The 17,330-nt window shown below is 41.1% G+C and overlaps 1 protein-coding gene across 9 annotated transcripts in view; it reads right to left on the reverse strand.

Annotated features, from left to right (window-relative positions):
- The window catches only part of Chd9 (chromodomain helicase DNA binding protein 9), a 246,276-nt gene that overhangs the window by 171,764 nt on the left and 57,182 nt on the right, over positions 1-17,330 (reverse strand). The window contains exon 1 of one of the 9 annotated variants that reach the window (XM_021260907.2): positions 11,078-11,203. The exons of 7 other annotated variants lie outside the window; for them this stretch is intronic. The gene's annotated coding sequence lies outside the window, so the exon portion shown is untranslated. Of the gene's footprint in view, positions 1-10,836; positions 10,975-11,077; positions 11,204-17,330 lie in introns of those variants that run through there. One more of the 9 variants, XM_021260906.2, reaches the window with a different exon arrangement.

The raw sequence follows: 17,330 nt of genomic DNA on the forward strand, positions 1-17,330 counted from the left end.
TGTCATAAAATTTCTTAATCCTTAAGAGTCCAAAAGCTGAGATTCAAAAGCATTTTAAGCCATTTTATATCACCTTCATGATTTTCAGAATATCCCCACTGAGCCTGGCACAGTGACAAAAGTATAGGACATCTAGGAGGCTAAGGAAGGAGGATCACAAGTTGGAGGTCAGTCTGGGACACTTAGCAAGATCCTGTCTTGAAATAAAAATATAAAAAATAAAAAGGGATAGAGAGCCAGATATGGTGGTTCATGCCTGTAATCTCAGCACTCTGGGAGGATGAGGCAGGAGGATGTCAAGTGTGAGCCCAACCTGGGCAATTTAATGAATCAGCAAGACTTTGTTTCAAAATTTAAAATATAAAAGGGCTAGGGATCTAACTCAATGCAAAAAGTCTTTGGGCTCAATCCCCAGTGGGGGATTAAATACTAATTTATATACTTTACGTTCAATGTGGTCCTTGCATCTGCTTAGAAATTTTTAAGTTCATTTTTGAGGTAGGATAGAAGAAATATAAGTAGAAAAGAGACAAGAAAAGTCATAATTTTAATACTACTTTTAAGAAGCAGCTTCAGGACACAAAATTATCCAAGGTTACAATGCCTTTTTTCCCTTTCAGGAAACTCCAAAAGAAAATTTTTGAGAGTCTTAAAGATACAATAAGCCTATAAATTGGGCCCATGTTTTTCACCTATGAATTGAGCCTGAGCTTTTCCTCTCACACTATAGATTGACGACACTATTAATTGGGTACCATATATCTAAATTTCAAACAGCCATGAAATGTACAAATCAAGTTATCCAATTGCTACCTTCCATTCAGGGCTGGATATTGAAAAGAAGTGATCCCTGCCCCCATTTTGTAAATACGTATTTGTCTATAAACCTCTTGTACTTGTACAGTTTCTGCCCCCATAAAATTACAAATATATTATCAAAGGTAATCTGCTGGACAAACCCATGTCCTCTCTTAATCTCTGTCTTTGATCACTAAGAAAACACTTTCCCATCCCTAACCAAAGGGAAAACAGGCTAAACACAAATGCTAGCTTTCATATGAAACCTCCAGTTATCTATGCATGCCTATTTATCATATACCATTAAAGTTCTCAGTGCTGTAAGAGTAAAGATTATGACTTACTCGGTTCAGGTACCAGTTATCACACTGCTTAGCTGGTAAAAAGGGCTGTTTAAACGTTTTCTAAATTCAGTTTAATTAACCACTCCACTTTCTCTTAGATTCTAAGACACTACATTACCTTGAGTTTTCTTTCCTGTAGATTTTCTTGCTATTCTGATTGATTTTAAAATGGTGTAACACATAACAAGCATCTATGCTGTGATTTCAAGTCTACCAAATTCACTTAGCATTTCAAATTCAATCACATCTTGACACATCTTCAGTATATCCTCTAAAATGTAAATCCACATTCAAATCTTTGAGAAATTCAATTTCATTTTTCTTGAAATACTATATTGCTTTAAAATGTTTTTGTTACAACCAGTATAAAATAAAGATATAAAATGCAATTCCATACTACTTTAAGAAGACCATATAGCATCCAAGTGTCCTGGATTTTCTGACTTAGGAGTAAAAAAACAATAGCTTGGGCCTCTATTTTATATGATGTGTATGCCATGCCCTATCAGTAACCTTGGAACCTTGGTCATTTCTGATAAACTTCTATTAATCTCAGAAATAATATAGAACTTTTCAATATTTTTCCCTCTTCTCTAGAACCCTATTTAAAAGTATACTGTACTGTACATTTCATCTAAAAGCTATCAAAGGCTACGGCAGGAAGATCCTAAGTTCAAGCCCAACACGGACAACTTAACTTAATGAAACCCTAGCAACTTAGTGAGATGCAGTCACAAAATAAAAATGAAAAATGGGCTGGGGATATTGCTCAGTGCAAAGGCACTAAGTTCAATCTGCAGCACCAAAAAAATAAACAAACAAAATAAAATCTATCAAATTCACTTTGACAAAAGTTTTTCTCTTCCTCTGTATTCTTTAGTAAAGCTTCTTGACTACTGTACTTTAGGTACATATTTTTCATTTCTCACAAATCACATCCCCTAAAATGGTATACTGTTCGGTCTATTTTAAAAACTAAGCTCTTCCTAAGAATCAAGAACAGGCACAATGTCTCTCACCATTTGTTATTACTTCAAAAATACAGAATTGTGTTCTGTTAGTATCTGCTGTAATCCACCAACCATAACATGGGTATCCATTTATGAACTAAAAATTCTTTATATTTATTAGGTTGTGTTCCTTTGTACTATATCTTGTTTAAGTAGAAATGGCTATTTGTGATCAAATATTTATCTTTCCTGGAGATTTAAAAAATTGAGAGTTAAAAAATATAGTAGCATAAAAAAATATATATAGTAGCATGTTAAAACACATAACTGAATGTGGGCTAACTGGTCCTTTCATGTATTTCTAGAAAGAACTGGAACAACAAATTTGGAAAACTGTAAGGCATTATTGCTGAAGTTGACATGCATTATCTACATATAACTTTTATACTCCTAGAAAAAAATGTGTACACAGAAATGTGTACATGTATGTACCACAAATGTATAGGAATGTTCATATCAGTATTATTTATAATAGCCCAAAACTGAAAACATGTCCATCATACATTAGAATCAATAGCAGTGAGATGAAAGAGGTACTCCTACATGGAAATACAGATTAGTCTCACTGAAATAATTACACTAAAGAACATATGCTATATGATTCCACTTAGTAACATTCAAAAACAAGCAAAACTAACCTATGGATTTAGAAGTCATGGTAATGGTCATCTCTGGGAAGGTAGAAAGGAAGTGACAGAAAGGCCTATGAAGGGAAGCTTCTGGATTGCTGATAATGAAAATTTTTTTTAAACTTGGGTGGTAGTTTCAGTGATATGTTTACTTTGTAATAAATCATAGACTTATATACCTGTGACACTATAATTTTCTGTATGTCTATTATAACTTAACCAAAAAGTTTTTTAAAACCTAACTGAGCTAGGCAAAGTGGCACTTGCCCATAATTCCAGATACTTTGGAGGCTGAGGCAGAAGAGTTGAAAATTCAGGGCCAGCCTGGACAATTTAGCAAGACTCTGTCTCAAAGGGCCAGAGGGGCTAGAGAGGGGCTACAGCTCAATACTCCATGGGTTTAACCTGAAGTACTGCAAAACAAACACACAATCCTAAAATACAGTAAACCATAAGTAACTAAATGTTTATAAACAACAGACTATATATCATTCCAAAAAACTGGCAATAAAACACAGTGTAGTCTCATGGGATTTCAGTAATTCTGCACACTGCTGGTTTCAACACTCTTTCATCAAAGCAGAACTACTAAGTGTTATATTCAGATATATAGTGAATTCACTAAATTTTGGAAATAGTCTTTCTTAATATGAGAAACCTCAAGAAATACAGTTTCTCTGTATCTCAGTTGTTTCAATTGTGAAACAGACTAAATAAATGACCCAAATCTGTAACCTTAAATTCCTAAATTTATTTTAGGTAAAGGAGCGCAATCTTTGAAACAAAAAAGTTTAATGGATATTTAATTGTCCTTTTTTACTTTTATTTTTGGAGTCTTGGGGATCAACCCTTTACCACACTCAGCAAATGCTAAACCAATGAGCTATAACTCCAGCCCTAAGTGCCGTTTAAAAGATAAACACTGCAAAGACAGAAACATAATTTTTTAAAATCTAAAGTTACTTGACCTGTGATTCAACATAAAATTTTAGAATAAAACAAACTTTATGCAAAAGATATAAAGTAACCATTATGCTAACCATTTTTCCTTTCTCTTACAAAAGAACACGGTATATTAACAGTTACCTTTTATAGTCATGGGCTTCCAGTAGAATAAAATTTAATATACTGTATAGATGAAGTGAACTAAACTGAAATGACCACTGGACAAGAAAGATCATCTTTTTGCAGGATTCAAATAATGTTCCTTTATAGTAAAAAAAAAAAAAAAGTTTAAAATTATTAAAGTTTTAGCTGGGCATGGTAGCACATGCCTGTAATTTCAGCACACAGGAGGATAGTGAATTCAAGGCCAGCCTAGGCTACATAGCAAGTTAAAGTCCAGCCTGGACTACACAGATTCTGTGTAAAGGAGGAGGGAGGAGGGGAAAAAAAAGAGGAAAAAAGAGGAGGAAGAGGAGAAGGGAAAAGAGAAGGGGGAGGAGGAGGAAGAAGAAAAAAGAAAGTTGTTAAATACAGGAAAAAAGAAAACAAAACTATATTTACTTGGTTAACTTCACTTAATGTCAAATTTGAACAGAAACGTCAATTTCTGACAGCTATCTGTCAGCAGCTAAAGATTACCTGTGCTGTAGTGTTTACACATAAGAACTCTCACTAAAAGTTATAAATAGGTTGGGCCAGGGATTTAGCTCAGTGGTTTTGCCGCCTGCTGAGCAAGTGCAAGGACCCAAGTTCGATCCCCAGTACCAAAAAAAAAAGTTATAAATAGGCACAAGGTCCTGACTTCAATCCCTGGTTCCAAAAAAAAGAGAGACAGACAGACTGACAGACAGAAAGAACGAAAGAAAGAAATATCCGGCTGCCCATAAGCTAATAACTGACAAGAATGCTACTGTCCTAAGAATATCAAGACTACACAACTTTTATATTCTGTACCATCACCTACTATGGGTACTCATCTAACATTATATAGATGATATTTTCTGAAATGCATGGGAGTAAAAGCGTTTTGCATTTTGGAATACTGGTATATACATATATCATGGGGGTTGGTCCAGATTCTAAACATGAAATTCATTTTTTATATATATCTTCTACACATAACCTGAAGAAAATTTTATGCAGTATTTTTAGTGTATCTTCATTTTGACTGCAACCTATCACATAAGGTCATATACGGAATTTTCCACTTGTGGCATCATGTCAATACTCAAAAAGTTTCAGATTTGGCAGCCCAGTGGTAAAGCACTTGCTGAGCATACAGGAGACCCTGGGTCCAATCCTCATTACAGATAGATAACTTTCAGATTTTCAATTTTGGATTTTCAGGTTAGAGTACTTGAGTATCTATATTTGAGTTTAACAGTTCTCTCAAAACCTCCTAATCTAATCTGAATTATGAGAATATTCACAAGTAAACCTTCAAAAACTGAAACTGTTAATATCATTTCAGTTACCAGGGATTTTTAAACATAAATATGACGTTTGCTTTTTCTTCTCAAACTCTGTATGTCTTAGTATAGTATCATACATATACTTAAATGTATCCTGAGGTATCAATCCCATAAAGACAGACTCAACCTTTTGAGGTACTTGTCTAGAGATAGTGTTTAAATAGGGTTGGGTTTTTTTGTTTTGTTTTTGGGCGCGTTTTTTTGGTACTGGGGATCAAACTTAGGACCTTCTGCTTGTGAGGCAGGCATCGGAACCCACTGAGCTAAATCCCGGCCCTTTTTTTTGAGACAGGGTCTCACTATGTATTTCAGGCTGGCCTTGAACTCACAGCAATCCTCCTGCCTCAGCCTCCTGAGTGCTGGGATTACAGGCATGGGCCAACACACCTGGCTTTTGTTTGTTTGTTCTGTTTTAGACAAGGTCTTGCTATGTAGTTCAGCTTTGAATTCTATATGTAGCTCAGGCTGGTCTCAAACTCTCAGTGATCCTCCTGCCTCCCCTTCATCATCTTCATCTCGATAAATCATACACCATCATCTAGTCCCTTATGCCAGGAACCACCTATGAAATAATCTGACACCTTTCCTCTGACATTCAGTCCATCAAGAAGCTATCAATGGTCCATCTGCTCCTCCCCAAACCTTGCCATCTCCTCTCTTTCAAACACATGTAAGTATTTCAGAGGAAACTTAAAGAAAATATACAGTACCTCCTTTTACTTTCCTTCATCTCTACATCTGCCACCCTATCTCCGGTTACAATCATGTCTTACCTACATATGTAACTACAGTATTACATATTTTTGCTTTTATTCTTTCCTTTCTCCAATCCATTCTCAAAGTTGTTTTTTTTTAAAGTGGCATTTTAAAAACATACAGTAAATTAAGTTCCTTCTTGTCTCATGTCCTTCAAACATATTTTTCTCTCTCCTAGGAATATCTTTTTCCTTTCTACCTGTTGGGCTTCTTATTCTGTCTTGAGTTAAATATCACCATCTGAGAGAGGTCTCCTCTAACCACAGATGCTAAAAATGTTCCCCATTTGTCTCTCATAGTATTCTGTTCTTTTCTTCCATTGAATTCATCTTGTCATTTTACATTTATCATTTATTTGTTCTTTACACTACTAGACTGTTGGGACTATGAAGGCAGGATCACTTATGCACTTCATAAATGTCAGTAAAACATAATAAATTAGCAAATTAAGGGAACACTTAATAAATCTGTTTAGTGAATGACCTGGAGTCCAGAAAATAAATTACAGTTTAAAGTGGCTTCCCTTCTCTGGGTCTCCCATTGTCCCCTGAACAGGTTTCTAGAAAAGAGGAGAAAAAATGTTTCCTAAAAACTGGTGATACAACAGAGTAAAGGTCAGGAAATTATATTTGACATGTCAAATAAGTGAGACAAATTATAATTCATGAAGAGAAATCCCTAAGGGCCACAATAACAAAAGATTTCTTTCCACAGGTAGAATCAGACCTATGTACTCAAACTGGAAAATTTCAAGGAGGTGGGAAGAGAGTAAAGCTCCAATGAGGAAGTAAACAAAGACACAAAGTGTTGGAAGATGGTAGTTATAGAACAGGTAACTGGCACCTTATGCATTTACAAAGTAAATAAAAAAGGCTAAATCTTGTATCTTTTAAGAAATCTATATCTCCTGTTAAGAACAAAACAACTACAAAGCATTTAAAAGGCAAAAATAAAATCATTCTTTTGTTTGCTTTTGAAACAGGGTCTATGTACCCCAGGCTTGACACAAACTCACAAACTTCCTTTGCCTCCAGAGTGCTGGATCTTTCTTTATCTTTTTTCGGGGAGGAGGTGAGGGGAAGTGATACACAGGAGTGCTCTACAAATGAGCTACAGCTTCAACCCAGTATTTTAAAAATTGTATTTATTTATCTATTGCATTGGGGACTGAAGCCAGGCACTGAACTACATCCTCAGCTCCTACCCTTCACCTTTTAGATAGAATCTCACTGAATACCCAAGGCTGGCCTTGAAACTGTCATCCTCCCATCTCAGCCTCTGGAGTAGCGGGGATTACAGGTGTGTGCCACTGTGTGCCGTTTTATCTCTTAAGTGTCCATAAATTTCTTCTGACTCTAACTTTTGGTTTTTAGTTTTTCCAATACATATTCCAGGGGCTTTCATTAGTTTTCACTCTGACCAACTGTCTCAAGTTTCTGCTTTCTTACCTATGCTTATTCACTGTATTGATTACCTGATAAAATTTCCCCAGCAGATCTATTATTTCATTTTTTAAATTTTAGCCTGTCCTCTCTAGAACTTTTTATCTAATTGGCTTTTTCATCTACATTTACATCAATAATAAATAAAATTAATCTTTAGGATATCCAACATTTCCACACATATCAAATCTTATTTTATTATTAATGGTAGACTCAAAATATTTTAATTCTAAATCTGTAATGCTACTTCAGTACTTGCCCTAAATTTATACATTAAGCCCTTCCCTCAGCTGTATCTTAGCTAAACCACACAATGCCTTATACCAGTGGTGGCAAATCTATGGCATACATGCTGCAGCGGGCACACAGAGCCCTCTCTGTCAGCACACAAGCCAAGTTGCCCCAGCAGCCAAGCATCAGATATTCAGGTTTAATTGCAGGGTTTGCACTTGGCGATAAATAAATGGGTTTTGGGTTGCAGTTTGGGAACTCAGTCTCTAAAAGGTTCACCATCAATGCCTTATACAATACATTCAATTGCATTAGATAAGGGGTTTGGAGAAAAAAGTTCAAGATACTCTACTTACAAGGTGAAAATTCTATGATTTTGTTAATCTCCATCTTGTCCTAGGTATTTTCTATTAAGGACACTGCTTTCTTATCTTTATTAATGCCCGTTCACCTAAGGTTTTTCTTTATAAAATGCTTTTGCAAAAAAAGCCAACTATACCCACTATTTGTTTTTAAACCTGTGCCTTCTTTTCTCCCCTGGTACCGGTGATTGAAACCCACGGCTGAGGCACATCTCTAACCCTTTATTCATTTTTTATTTTGAGACAGGGTCTTGTAAAATTGCCCAGGCTGGCCTCAAATTTGTGATCCTCCTGCCTCAGCCATTGGCTGCTGCCCTTTCTTTTCCTTTTTCCTTCTTAGTTATGGAGATAGCTGTGCAGTCTCTGTACCAAGCTATATGCTTAGCCCTTTATTTATTTATCTATTTATTTATTTTGGGGGTACCAGCGATCAAACTCAGGACCTTGCGCTTGCCAGGTAGTCATGGTGCACCACTGAGCTACATCCTCAGCCCAGCCCTTTAATTTATTTTTTATTTTTATATATTTTTTTTGGTACCGGGGATCAAACTCAGGTCCTTTCGCTTGCGCAGCAGGCAGTGAAACCACTGAGCTAAATCCCCGGCCCCAGCCCTTTAATTTTTAAGATAGAGTTTTACTAAGTTACTAAATAGCCTGGCTGGGCTTGAATTTGTGATCTTCTTACCCCAGCCACTCAGTGTGCTGGGATTACAGGCATGCGCCACCATGCGAAGCTTCGCGCTTTAACACTTGATGTCCAAATACAATTTTTTACTTCAGAGAATAGACTTCAGGGACTACTTAGAATCCTAAAACTGTAAAACTGGAGGAAACCTTTTTTTTTTTTTTGGTACCGGAGATCGAACTTGGGACCTTGCGCTTGCGAGGCAGGCCCCAGAACCACTGAGCTAAATCCCCAGCCCAGGAAGCCAATTTTTATAACAGAGATAATTTAAAGCTCTCGAGAGATCAAGAAACCTGACTATAAAAAAATAAAGAAACCTGACTATGGCTACATAGCTAGTTAAGTCTCGATTCTCTCCAGTCAGTACTCCAAGTCAAGAAGTGTTTTGGTGGTTACATCAACATTTTTTTTCTTATGCTACATTCATATGCCCTCAGGACACCGTCTACTCTTGACCAATTACTAGTTCTTGGGTTTTTTGGTTTTTTAAATACAATCTCCAATTCCCTGAACTTGTTCAAGGATGACAGTCACCCTTAACCTAATCTGAGAGGCAACTACCAATGCATTTCATATCCATCTTACATAATCTAGGTAATTCTCAAAAGTCCTGAGACCTGCCAATACTTTGTAGTACACTGTAACTAATTGTTAAAGCCACAAAAGAACAGATGTCTTCCATGATACATACATAATACAGTTACTTGCTGTAAGCAATAAGAGGTTTTTTCCTTGAATCAAATATCCTATACAGGGTTCTATACTGACTATTAGCAAAATGCTTCATCTAAATTCAAGTTTTAAGGCCAGGGATTTAGCTCAGTGGTGCTGCCGCCTGCCTCGAAAGCGCAACGTCCCGAGTTCGATCCCTGGTACCAAAATAAATAAATAAATAAAAATATATTCAAGTTTTATAAATCTGAGAACAGAAAAAAAAGCCACCATGATCATCCTTTTGCACTGCAAAGAACAAAAAACCTTCTGCAACGTGGAATCCTCTCAAGTTCAACTGTTTGTAGAGCTAGTGGTTTTTTTAAAACTACTGTACAGTTATGTACACGGTTTAGGTGGACAGTAACATTACAGGTAAGTGCTCTTTTCTGTTCAATTCAGTTGGTTAAGGAGAACTGGAGAACTTGAAAACAAAGAAAAGGGAAAAGGGAAAAGCAGCATGCAAAACTGAGAAACTGAATTGTGATAGTGATTTTATTAATGAAGATGAACTTTATTTAAAAGAGAATTCTTAAAGTATGAGTATTTCACATGAAGGATAAGTCACAATAGTGTCATATCTCAGGCTTTCAGGAAGGATTTGTGTTGCAGCAGTTAACATCCCAACTTTTAATTCTTGTCTACTTCGTTCTGAAGTTTTCTTTCTTTTTTTTTTTTTTAAGGCAAAAACAAAACCAAAAAAGGAACAAACCGAAACCACTCGCTAAGCTGGAGGCTGTGACAGGCCAGTAAAACACCCAGCCTTTCCGGGTCCAGCTTGGTTTAGGGATGGATATCCAAGGAGAGCGCCGTGGAGCCACCCATCACGTCCCACACCCAGACAGACACTAAGACCTAGTTAGCAGGGACAGTGCACACGGACAGGGGCTGGGGGGTCTGGGCCACGCTGCGGACACGAAGAGCAGGGGGCGGGGGTGTCGCAGGGAAGGCAAGGTGCTCGAAACCGAGAGGCTAGGCCTGGGAAAGTGCCGTGGGCGTCCCGCACTCCAGAGCACCCAGCGCTCGCGCGGGACGCCCTGTCATGAGTCACGGAGGCGAGACAGCGGGAGGGCGGGCGGGGGCAGAGGCTGCAGGATGGAGGGAAGCCCGATCCTCGCGAAGGAACCCAGCATGGAGAGAGGCCCGGACCTCGAGCGGGGCGGGGAAGGGGAGCCCGCCTCCCCCTCGCCCTGCCCACCCGGGCCTCACCTCCATCCGACGCAACAGGCGCGGCGGCCGGGCCGACCCTGGGTCTGCGGGCTTCGGGGCGGGGGGCACCGCGCGCAGCCATGACAGCGCGGGAGGACCGCGGGTCGGTGGGCCGCACGTGCGGGCAGCGCCCCTCCCCGGCGTCCCCGCGCGCCCGCCCCTCACCTCCCCCGGCGGCCCCGCCGCCCCGACACCCCTCCTCCCCCACAGCCGAGCAGCGGCGGCAGCGGGCACGTACTCACCGCCGCTCGCAGGTTCTCGTGCTTCGCCATGACCGAGGCGCCCCCGCCGCCCCCCGCCTCGACAGAGACTGACACGCGCGGCTGGCCGGGCGGGGGCGGCCTTCGGCGACCACCCCGCTGACAGAACCCGCCCCCGCCTCTCCCCACCAGTTGAGCGGCGGCCGCTGCCCCTAGGTGGCCCCGGGCTTCCTCCCCACGCCTTAGGCGGCGGCGGGTGGCAGCGACGAGCGGCCGCACTTACCGGCGGCGCGGCCTGACCCCCCCCGTCAGCGCGGGGCCGGCAGGGAGAGAGGGAGGAGTGCAGGGCACCGCCTCCCCCGCGCCGCCATGCACCCGCCTGATTGGTCCGGTTCACTCCCCCGGCGCGACCCCACCAGCCCCTGCGAGCGGCACTCCAGCAGCACCGGCGCACATTTGCATATTTGTGCCCGCGCCGCTGATTGGCCAGGGCGCGGAGGGGTGGCTGTGACCGCCGCCGCTTCCGTTGTCGCTCGGGCTGCATCGGGCTTCCCCGGAGGGAGGATCCCCTTGCTGCTCCCTGTCCTTCGCCGCCAGGCCGGACCTAGGGCAGTGGGCGGCGGGAGGCGGGGTCGCCTCCCTGGTTGCTCCAACATGGCCCCGCTGCGCCGCCGACCCAATCGCCTGCGCGGTTACTCCCGGAGCCCCAGGCGGCCTAGGGGCGGGGAAGGGCTGGGGCCGGGCGCCCTCTGGCCGGAGCGCGGAGCAGTGCAGTGTCCCGGGCTCCCCTCGCCGCCACGTCAGGCCGCGCCCTCGCGACGGCCTCTCCCCTAGCGCCGCCACGTCAGGCCCGGGCCAGTGGCCGGCGGCGGGGTCGACGCCGAGGTCATTCAAGCGCAGGGCATCTCCAGGCCCGCAGAGGGTCCCCACAGCCTCTCTTCCCAAATGGCCGTGGATTCCGACCCACGGTCTCCTTGTGCGCTGAGACCCCAGCGACACCGCCGGTGTTGTAAAATCGGGAGCAGAGGGAGCGATGATATAGCGATGCAAGCTAGGTGTTCGCTCATCACCTGCCGCGGAAAAGGCGCCAGCCAAGAAGACTCGGCCCCGAGCCCTGATCCAGAGCAAGTGGAGGAGAGCTGAGGCTGAACCCGAGCCTGCCACTTAGGAAGGAAAAGGAAGGAGAAGCCAAAGAAGAGGGGGCAAAAATTTAAAAGGGGGAGGGGCACACAGGAAAACCACTGTCCCAAAGAGGCGTTGGGACACCTGGGTTCCCTGTCTGTCACTAACTAACCAAGTGACCTACATTAAATCTTAACATGTCCAAGGGCCTCGGTTTTCCCTTCTGTAAAATGGAGAGCCTAGACAAGTTTTCTAAAAGCCTCCAGTTCTAAAATTCTGTGCGTCTCTGTTTTCTGGCCCACAGCTGACTCTATTACCTAATTAAAATTGAAAAATCTAGGGCCGGGGATTTAACTCAGTGGTTCCGCCGCCTGCCTCGCCAAGCACAAGGTCCTGAGTTCGATCCCCAATACCAAAAAAAAAAAATTTGAAAAATCTAAGTTAAAACATGAGATAGCCGAAAGTAATTGAATGCTTGAACTTTAATCAGCCTACCGGTGTTGTTCAAACTACTGTTTTCAAATCCAGTGTGGATGATATTTAACGTTTGCCTTCTAGATGATGGCAATCTCTTGAATTTCTCCCTCTACAAAGGATTATTGCTGTCTTGTTTATGCCTGGACAGATGGAATGGCCGGGTTATAACCAGTGCTAGTAGCTAAGTGATTTCATTCTTTATATTCTCTCATAAAGTGCCCTCAGAGCAGATCAAAACTTTAGCCGAGACATTGAGGGAGCTGGGAGGAAAACTTGGCAGAAAAAAGAGTTAACAATTACTGCTTTGATTGCCGTCAAGGATACTTAATAACAACCTCACACTGCAGTAGAATAAGGATGCACAGAAACAGTTAAATCTCTGAGCTCCCTACACTACAACTTATTTGAATACTGCATTAGTTTGTAAATTCAACTTACTGAGTCAACTTTAAAGCCAGGAACATCTCATTTATCCGGCATAAGAGCAAAAGGAGATATTTTATTTATTTATTTTTTTTGGCTACCAGGGATCGAACTCGGGACCTTGAGCTTGCGAGGCTGGAGCTGGAACCACTGAGCTAAATCCCCAGCCCCAAGAAGGTATTATATATAAATGAAAAACTTGAATTACTTTAAAGAACTTCCTATCATCCAATGGAAAACTCATGTTTTCTTGAACACTAAAGTTACTTGGTGATTAAGGACTTATCAACATTATTGTATTCTATTATGATCAATAAATGCCCTCAACAGTATACAGAATTTGTTCCTATAATAAATGGCCTCGGGCATGCTGTTTATTTTTAATATATGTCTGCTTCTTGTATGTCTCTTTCTTCCTTATTGGGCTGACACTTTTTTTTTTTTTTTTTTTTGGTACCAGAGGTTGAACTCTGGACCTTGCGCTTTCGAGGCAGGCTGCAGAACCACTGAGCTAAATCCCCCGTCCTGGACTAACACTTCTCAGTGCTTCTACCAAACAACCTTCTTTTCTACTTTTAAAAAATGTTTCTATGCAAACTCAAACGTAGACATAGATAATCTTTTTTGAGAGACTCGGGTTTTGAGTAAAGTTCTTTGTGAGATTCTCTTGCAGGTAACGTACAGGAGTTCTTCCCATATCTATTTTGACAGCTGAGTGACTGATTTTTCACTTATTCCTTAAATATTGGTGGTATTCTCTGTAACTGGGCTTTCTACATATGTGGACTCTAGAAAAGGTATAGCAGAGAATGACTTTGAACCTCACAATTTAGGCGCTAGATCCCTGTGGAATTGAAATTAGCAAGAATCAGCATTGTGAAAAACATCAGGGTCTAGCGATGCTGGCCTTCCATTGCCATCAGGCAGTACAATGTGCAAGGCCAAGCAGCATCTGCACTTGCCAGGTCCCACCTCCCTACTCTAGAGCAAAAATGGCTCCAAGTCTTTCAAAGCAAAAAGCCTCATACCTGAGGATATAATGATTTGTCACCAGAAAGTCTTTGCTATGATAAGTTCTCCACTCCCTGAATGAAACAGCCAACAGGTGTCATTTACTGAAAATTTAACTAGTCTCAGACCTTGTATTAAGAGTTTATATTTGTAGCTGGGTGTAGTTGCCTATAATCCCAGTATTTGGGAGGCTGAAGCAAGGGGACTGCTGCAAGTTCGAGGCCAAGCTAGGCAACATAAATGAGTTTGAGACCAGCCTACACTATATCAGGAGAAACTGTCTCAAAAACAAAACAAAACAAAACAAATATATATGTGTATATTTGCTATTTCATTTTACTTTTACAACAACTCAATGAGGAAAGGATTGTTTTTCCAATTTTACAAATGAACAGGTTCAAAATCTTGCCCTAGTTGCACAGTCACTGAGTGACAAATATTTAAATTTAGAACTGCTGCCTCCAAAGCCTGTAACACTTAACCATTATGCTATGTCCCTCCCTTCAGTCTTTTGAATTTCATATTGTTTTTCTTTTTTAAATACTTTGGCAATTCAGAAGGGGGAGTTACCTGCAAAAGCATTTTGATTGAGTCACCAAAAGATTATCTCACAATGCAAATCTGTGGAACTTTCCTGCTATTTTGGGGACCATGAATCACAGATTGCAGTTTGCTGCTGGACTTCCTGATGGAAGCGTGGTTCTGGGGAGCAACAAGACCAGTTGATTCTCTCAATTTGGGTCAGAAAGAAGGGAATATGTATAGGTTAGGACAAAAGTGATTTTGTTTCCCTGATCATTTTGAGAAAAGTGATACAATCAGGATCTAGAAACTGTAAAAAAAAAAAAAAAAAAAGCATTTGGGCCAGGGATTTAGCTCAGTGGTTCTGGCACCTGCCTCGAAAGCACAGGTCCCAAGTTTGATCCCTGGTACCAAAAACAAACAAACAAACAAAAAAGCATTAGACCCTACCGTGGTGATACCTGCAAAAGTGAAACCTATGTGTTCAAGAACCACAAGTCCCAGTGTATGAAGACCAGCCCCAAGATGCCATGAGGCTGGTGAAAAAGAGGCGGACAGAGTTGGGGTTGCACACAGTGCAATTTGTGGACAGATTTCCTGATGGAAGTGTGGCTCTGGGTGGCAAAACCAGTTGGATGTCACAATTTGGGTCAGTAATAAGGACATATTTATGGGTTAGGACAAAAGTGACTTCATTTGGCTGGAATGTATCTGGTTTTGTCTCAAGATAATATTGAAGAATACAGTGCATCTGTGGAGCCAGGGAAGCACCACAGAGAATGCTAATGGTTTTATCTAGAATGGTTCATTAGGAAACTATGCAGGCAAAACTGATGAGGGTTACTGCAGGGCAATCATGGCAGTTAGAACTCAAGAGGGCTATATTGAGTTAAACTGGATCCATACACCATGGAATAGTCAAAACAACCATGAAAAAGATCAAAGTTGAAGGACTCACATCCTGATTTCAAAACTTACTATAAAGTTATAGTAATCAAGAAAGTGTGTAGCCAGATGTGGTGGCACACATCGGTAATCCCAGAACTCCAGAGGCTGAGGCAGGAAGATCACCATGAGTTTAAAGCCAGCCTAAGCTACACAGTGAGACCCTGTCTCAAAAAAAAAAAAAAAAAGTATGGTATTGGCATAGAGAGCCTAGAAACAAACATTATATGTATAGTTGGCAGAGGAATGGAGGGATTTAAGTTGGGAAAGAATAGTCCTTTAAACAAATGGTGCAGGAACAACTGGACATATGGATCCTGGAGAATTAAGTTGGCCTGAGAGGCTGAGACAGGAGGATCCCAAGTTCAAGCCTAGCCTAAGCAACCTGCCAACTTAGTGAGGCCCAATCTCAATAAAATAAAGTAAAAATGGGTTTGGAAGCCACTAATGGTGGCACACACCTGTGATCCCAGCACCTGGGAGGCTGAGGCAGGAGGATCACCAGGAGTTTGAAGCCAGCCAGGGCATAGTGAGTTCAAGGCCAGCCTGAACTACATATTGAGACCAGGTCTCAATCTCCCCCCAAAATGGGGGGAGGGACTCCAGATATAGCTCAGTATAAAGGCCCTGTGTTCAATCTCCAGTACTGAAAAAAAAAAAAGAATGAGGTTGGAACCCTACCTGAAGCTACAGAAAACAATAAATCAAAAGGGATCACACACTGAAATGTTAACAAGTAGAATTACAAAACTCTAGGAAGAGGCTAGGCATGGTGGCACATGCCTATAATCCTAGCACTTGGGAGGATAGGGGAGGAGGATCATAAGTTAAAGGCCAGCCTGGGCAACAGAGCAAGTTCAACAATGGCCTGAGCTACAAAGAGAGGCCCTATCTCAAAAAAACAAAACTCTACGAAGACAATTTAGGAGTAAATCTTCAGTATTGTGAGTTAGGCAATGGTTCCTTATATATGACACCAAAAGTATAATTAACAAAAGAAAATACAGATAAATTCAATTTCATCTAAAGGTTTTATGGCAGAAACCAAAGGAAAAGATAAACTGAACTTCAAAACAAGAAACATTTTGTGCTTCAAAAAATATCATTAAAGTGAAAAGAAAGACAAAACACAGAATGAGAGACAGTATTTGCAATTATATATCTGAAAATGTTTGGTATCCAGAATATATAAAGAGCTCTTACAATTCAACAATTTTTTTAAAAAAGTTTTAAAGTAGTTAAAGCACCCAGAACTTGGGAGGCTGAGGTAGGAGGATCACAAGTTCCAGCCCACCTTGGGCAACTTACCAAGACCCTGTTTGAAAACGGAAAATAAAAAGGACTAGGAATGAATCTCAGTGCAAAGGCCCTGGGTTCAATCCACTCCACTCCAAGAAAAAAAGTGCTTAAAGCATCTGAATAAACATTTATCCAAAAAAGATACAGGGCTGGGGATTTAGCTCAGTGGTTCTGCTGCCTGCCTCGCACGTGGAAGGACCCGAGTTCGATCCCTGGTAACAAAAAATAAATAAACAAAAAAGATATACAAGTAGCTGGTAAGCACATGAAAAGATGCTCAACACATTAGTCATTAGAGAAATGAAAAATCAAAACCACAATAAGACAATCACACCCATTTGGATAGCGATAATAAAAACAACAAACAATAATAAGTGTTGTTGAAGATTTGGAGAAATTAGAACCCTACATTGCTGGCGGGAGGGAATATAAAATGATTTTGCTGTTTTGGAAAAATCCTTCACAAAAGTTAAAGTTACAGTATGACCCAACAGCTCCAGAGAAATGAAAACTTAAGACCACACCAACATTTGCACACAAATGTTCATAGCAGCATGTTTGATAATAGCCCCAAAGTGGAAACAACCCAACTGTCCATCAACTGACAAACTGAGAAACAGTGGCATAGCCACACAATGGAACACAGTAGCATTCAGCAATAAGAAGGATTAAGCATTGGTACGTGGTATAGCAAGAACGAACTTTGAAAACAGAACACTGAGTGATAAAAGCCAGAA

The sequence above is a fragment of the Heterocephalus glaber genome, unplaced genomic scaffold (genome assembly GCF_053883595.1).
Source record: "Heterocephalus glaber isolate CG9 unplaced genomic scaffold, H.glaber_assembly_v1.0 deba00000071, whole genome shotgun sequence".
Lineage (NCBI taxonomy): Eukaryota > Metazoa > Chordata > Mammalia > Rodentia > Bathyergidae > Heterocephalus > Heterocephalus glaber.